Here is a 6,765-nt window from a genome sequence, read left to right on the forward strand (position 1 = left end):
AATAAGTGTAGTAATGTCTGCTTCACATGGGTCATGTAAGGCTTCATTAAAATAATATTCCATGAAAAACTGTCTTTCACAAAGTACATGTTTAGTTAGTAGAGCATGCTTCCTTATTAGCTCTTTATTGCCTATTACCTAACGGTATTACACTCTCTTGATTTCCAATCCATTTCTACAATGCGCCAGTTATCTTTCTAAAACTCAAATATCATTTCTCTATTCAAAAACCTTTGATAACTCCCAGTGCCTACAAAATAAGTTATTTCTTGGTATGGCAGTCAAGACTCTTTAGAACCTGCCAACATTCCTTTCCTATTCTCCACCATGCCCCCACACTCCAACTGGGCCAGGCACTGTTAGGCTTCCTGGCATTTGTTTATGCTGAAACTTCTGCATGGAATTACTTTTTTCTCTTTCACCTGGTACAGTACTGTTCATCCTTTAAGATCCAGATCATATGTTACTAACTCTGTAAAGGCTTCCCCAAACCTCCAGATTTTGCTTAAGCTGCTGCTATGACTCAATACACCACTTATTGACAGAAGAATCTCCCTGGCTCCACTGTTAGGTCTTTGTATTTTATATATCTTTGTCTTCCTAGTATTGAGCAAAGTCCCTAGCATATAGTGGGTCTTCAATAAAGAATTACCAAGTTACATTTCTAGGAAGTTCTGTTCCCCAAATTATCTGTTTTGCTGGCTTACAGCACCTAAAATTCCAGATACTGAAGATTTCTTGGTCTTCAAGAGTTCTCCTATTAATATGTTAATAGATTTAGAGGAATTATTTTATCAGATCATTCCAAATATGACAGCTATTTGAGATTAAGACTCTTCAAAACCTTTTGACCCAGTAACTTGATTTTCAAGTATTTGTCCTATAGGTATATTCATATACCTACAAAATAACATATTCACTGCATTGTTAGTAAGAGTGGAAACAACCTAAATGTGCATCAACGGGGAACTGGTTAGGTAAATTATAGCATATTCATAAAATGAAATTATTATGCAATGTAAAAAAAGAAATGAGTTTTGATATGGAATGATCAATAAGGTGTAATGTTAACTAAAAGAAGCAAGCTGTAGAACATTGTTTATAATATTAACATTGTTTAAAGGGGAAAAAATATATGTTTGCTTTCCAGACACAAAATATCTCTGAAGACTGACTGATCTCCCTCTAAGGAGATGAAACAGGTGCTGGGCAAAAAGGAGTGGGAGGGTTATTTCCCATTCTATATCTTTTTGTGCATTTTAAACCATATGAATATGCATATATTAGCTACTGAATATGATATATAAAAATATGAATATATTACCTGTTGAAACAATGCAGTAAAAAGTAAAAAGGCCCTCAAGAAGCTTGGCATAGACTTAGGCATGTGTTTGTTTTTTGGTCTAGGAGGAATACCCGGAGAGGGAGGAGTTTTCCTGTTTCTGAGGAAATCCAATTGTCACAATGAGCCTAGTGTCTATAGGGAAGTGAAGATCTATGTGGCGACACAGGAAGGGAGGAAAAAGATATCTGAGGAATAAGTCAAGAAGGAAAATACACAGGAACACTTTGAGATCATGTCTTTCAGCCCTAAAGCTGAAGGAAGACAGAAAATAATGACACACCACTGAAAGTATCGCCATGACTTAAAAAAATTGTGTACTGTTTGACCCAGATATAGATTGATCTACAACATAATGTTGAGGGAAAAAAGCAAAGTGCAGAACAATGTACAGAGTATGATACCATTTGTATTATTTTAAAAAAAGGGAAAATAATATCAATATGTATTTGCTGATATATGCATAAAATATCTCTAGGTTATACAAGATATTGATGACAGATGTCTCTAGAGAGCAAAATTTCCTAGGAATTTACTCAAAGAAATAACTGAATAAGTGCACAAAAATATTTAGTAACTAAATTGAAGATTGGTTAAATAAATTATGATACCTCATGTAATGAAATCTTAAAATGGCAAAGTGGCAGCCATTAAAATGATAATATCATACACACATTCAATAATATTAAAAGCTGTTCATAAAAGGAAAAAAATGAGTTACCAAAGAAAATGAATGCTATGATCCTATTTTTGTTAAATTTTATTTATACATATATAAAATATATATAGATATACAGCACAAAATTAACTGGTTACCTCTAATATTGAGATCTTTATTTTCTTCTTGATACTCTATTTATCTTGTTTTTCTTTTATAATCAGAAATACAATAAAGCTAAATATTAAAAAACAAACAATAACCTGAATAACAGGGCATTTTCTCTTTGCTGCCCTCCTTCCCCGCAAACACAAGAACTCCTCCCCTTCATGTTGTCATACTCCCAGAGCCCACTTCCCTCCAGTGCTCCCAATTCCTTCTGCCTAAGGGAGCATCAGTCCAAGGCCATTAACAAGAAGTTTCTGGGAGCACAGACAGCCATAGGCAGGACGATCAAGATTCCTAAAAGCACCCCTATCAACTGAAACCATTAGATAAGGAAAGGGGTGGGAGGCCAAGGACACCTCTTACTCCCCATTCCGCAGAAAGTGTGAATGTGAGGGAGGTTAAGTCTTTGCTCTATCCCACCACCAATTATTTGGGGAAAGGACCGGGGGTAGGGGAGTGAAGCGGGGGAGGTCGGAGGATGGGCGGGGGGAAGGTAGGGGTAGAACAAAAGAGCGGGTTTATTCTTTAAATGTTCCCTGGCTCCTTTAGAAGAAGCTGATGGAAAAGGACAGCATAATAAATGAATGAATGAATCAATCGATCAATCGATCAAACCTTATTGGTCTGTTACCTGTAAGGACAGGGACTCCAGTATGGTTAGGTACTGCTGTGTCTGTCTGGCTACTTTAACTATGGTGTACATGTTTTTCTGATGTCATCAGAAGATGTCAACGACAGGGGAGATGGTCCATTTGCCGTTTCTGCTATAATAGAGCAGGGGCTACTTGGACAGTGTCTATGTTGACTTCCGGGGAGGACAAAATTTCCTGCTCAGCTCTGTCTGTGTCTTGGAGAAAAGAGGCTCAGCCACCAAGTGTTCCTGGGTGGTGAGGGAGACCCTTTAGATCAGGAAGCTTGAGCAGCACAAATCACAGATCTGATTGGCTCTGGTTTGGGAAATCTGCGTCTTATGATTTTCTCCATTATAAAGATTTTCCTCATTCAACAACCAAGTGGAAAACTACCCTTATTCATAGATTAGGGAGCCCTGATAACGCACAGACCCAACACGTATGCAAACGACACATGCACGTACCTGCGCACCAGTAATATACGCGCATCACACATTACACGGCGAAACAGGCATACCATACAGACCCAAGTACAGCAGGACTCTAGGCGGGAGGCTGTTGCATATCCACGCATCCCCTAAAATACACACGAGCACCGGGGAGGAGAGGATGGGTGAAGAGGGGCGGTGCGCACACGGCCCAGCACTGAGACACGTGCACCGAGAAACACTCGGCGCTCACTGCGTTCCCAGTTAGGTACGCACCTTGGGCAGGCACCACTCCGAGGACGGACCTGCCCAAACGCCCTCCCGGGCGGACGGCACGTTACCGCGCGAGCGCGGCGGACCCAATTCCCTAAATCTAAAGGAAAAGGCATAGCAGGCTAGTGAGCGAGGAGAGGGGAGATGAAGTGCTCTCCCGAGGGAATGGGACTCGGGACTAGCGAGTGGGAGTCTGTTCCCTGCCCCTCTCCCGCAAGCCTTACTGATCCTGGTGCTGCGGCTGGTGGCTGTGCGACGTCTCCCTGCCCTGCGCCGCCGCCTCACTGAGGTGGTGCCGGACGCCCCCGCCAAGGATGGGGCTCCGGCTCAGGTGACCCCAGCCGCCCCGCGGGCAGTGACTGCCAACCCTGTTCAGCGCATTCTGCAGAGCCCTCATGGAGTGCATCCCCCCAAAACGTCGCCCTCTCCGCCAGAGCGACCAAGGCGTCTGAGCAGTGGTTGGAAGGGGGGCGGAGGAATCGCGGATGAAGCCAGGTGGGGGGAGCTCTGTGATGGAGTGCGAAGCCTCAGAGGTGGAGAGTAGAAATTTAGTGGGTGGGGTTGGAGCAGGAGGAGGGGCCTGTCCCCTTAAGGCTCGGGATACAGTCAGATGCACCCAGGACCCCTTGGACTGGGAATTGATGAGTAATTCACCCGCTAGGGAAGAAAACGGGGCGACAGGCGTCCAATGCGTGGAGAGGAGAGAGCGGTGGTCGGGAGCTGGGATGGACAATGTCGAGGTCCAATCATTGAGGAAGGAAGAAAATTGGGGGGGGCGGAGAAAAGATGAGGCTACCCAATGAGAGCAAGGCGGTGGGCCTCTATCCAAAGTCTGAGGATTCCTCCGCGCTGGGATCTCCCGCGGCCCCCTGTCTGTGCAGACGCTCAGGGCGGGAAAGACGAGGCTGGGTGGCTGTGAAGCCGGGCGAGCTCCCCGAGGACGCGGCGGGGTCGGAAAGATGGAATTCTTGGAGAGAGAGGAGAGTGGTGCCTCTCTGCACTCAGTTAACAGTGAGCTCTGTTCAAGAGGCCACTTAGTGCCCTTCGACATTCGAAGGCCAGACAGGCCCTCAGTGACCCACCGCATAGTACGGTGTGGAGGCCAAATGAATGCCTACTCTGGCACGCGGTACTGGTGAGTGAGGAGTCAAGTGGCCAGAAAATACCCCAACCAGAAACAGCCCCTCTCCCCGGACACTTTAGTAAGGTCACAAGACCGCGCGATAAGGTCACCATGGTAGTTGCTAGGATGCCTGGGTTCTCCTTTAGTCTCCACCAATTATTTGGTGGCTGTTAAGGACTTGGGTGTTTTTGACTCTGAGCCCTTGAACATTTTATAAGCCGTTAAATACTCCCCAAATTTTAGTTATTGTAATTGCTTGCCTTTGTGTTCCTTATGGGCAGAAAAGAAGTGATGCACAAAATAAATTTTGAAAACTCAGCACACTCAGGAATTTTATCATTTGCAACTAGAACATTCACTTGTATCTTCACATCGTCTAACAGCATCTATGTTTACTAGGAACTCGTGTAAATAATAGCTATTATCTATTGCTTATGGTGGGCCAACCACATTATATAGTCTCACTTTCACTCTTACCAGAGACCTACAAAGTAGTTATTAGCCTTATTTTGAAGATGAGGAAACTAAGACTCAGAAATTAGGACTTCTTTGACTGAGATAACCCAGCTAGTAAGTAATAGGGTCCAGAATCAAACCCAAGTCTCTCTGTCTACGAGGCTCTCTCCATCATGCAGCTCTTCCCAAAATAAACCGTTGAATTAAATTATCCCAGGAAATGACCTCATCCCTAAAGAAAGCATTTAATGTGGAAGCATTATGATACAGTAGTGGGAGTTGTCTAGAGGCTGGCTGCATCACACAATATCACTTCATTTTTGGATTAAAATGAGCATTAAGGGTAACTGGGAAAATAAATATCAAAATAAAAATGTTAAAATCATACTCTGGTATGTTCTGTGGAAAGGTAATTCTTTGCCTTGGTTAGAGTTGGAGGGTTTATTTGGTTTAAAACCAGGTGGAGTGACCTTTCCTTTGTTTTTGTTTTTCCCTTTTGTAGTTTTTCTCTTTCTGCCCTTTTCTATGGGTGTAAGACTCTAATTCAGGGACTCCAGCTTGCCCTAGGCTGTCTCATGCACGGTTTTGTCCATGAGTTCTGTGTCTTTGTATAAACTCAAGTCAGCATTAGTTTTTGCAAATGTATCAGGCTAATGTTTTCCTTATTTTATGGGAATGTTATTTCTCTGAGGCTTTTTGAGCTGTCAAGAGAAAGATACCACATATTAGGGGATTTCTAAACATTACCCCAGATATTTGCATCCTTTTATTTTCTACTCTTGCTTTTTTGAATTAACCTTAATTATAATCAGCAGTGAGTTCCTCATTCTCTCCCTAGTTCTCTCAGATAATAGGAACTGGTTGGGCAGTTCCTATGAAATCTATCAGATAATAGGAACTGGTTGGGCAGTTCCTAAGAAAATCTACCTGTAGAAGGGGAGGTTGTTTGCATAGAGAACGAGTCCCCAGTTGCATTTTGACCTTTGGATGATTATTCTTTTACTACAATAGTGCTCCTTTGCATGAGGGTGGAGCATGAACTGGTGACTTGAGAGGGCCATAACATTGTGTAAAGTATAAGATATTCAAGGAGAACTAGTTTTATCTCACATGGTTAAAGCTTGGCAATGTCAGGTCCTTTTTTTGTTTGTTTGTTTCTAATTTGAAAAGGACCATCTAGTTAAATCTGTGCAAAAGTATTAGCCAACTGTAACATGGCCAGCTAGAAATGAGGCTTTTGATAAGTGAAAGAAAACTCTTTCTTGTATCTCTAATAGGTTTTTAGGTCAATCCCTGGTTGTGCCAGAGTTTTGTGGCATTGGGGGAGAATTGCACTTAATGAGTTTGAATCCATAAATAAAAGCTAAATCCTCTGTGGTACGAAATTAGAAACTTGATGTTTGTGTTTGGAGAATGTTTACTTGTTATGATTTGGAGATTCTTATTTGTTCAACTCTTTAGACTATAGCTAGGATGTTAATTAGTCTAAGTGAAAGATTATTTAAAATAAGTTTTTTTTCAGTAATTTTTGTTCTACTAATGTTATTATTGGTGCACTTGCCTTCCTGCCTTAATTTCCTCATTGTAAAGCTAATCTATTTTACTGGGTAAAATATAAGTACTGGGAGCACTGACATAATCATCTTCCATTCATTCAGTAAATATTATTCATTGGCCTGTAGTGT

This window comes from Pteropus alecto, unplaced genomic scaffold (assembly GCF_000325575.1).
Source record: "Pteropus alecto unplaced genomic scaffold, ASM32557v1 scaffold433, whole genome shotgun sequence".
Classification (NCBI taxonomy): Eukaryota; Metazoa; Chordata; class Mammalia; order Chiroptera; family Pteropodidae; genus Pteropus; species Pteropus alecto.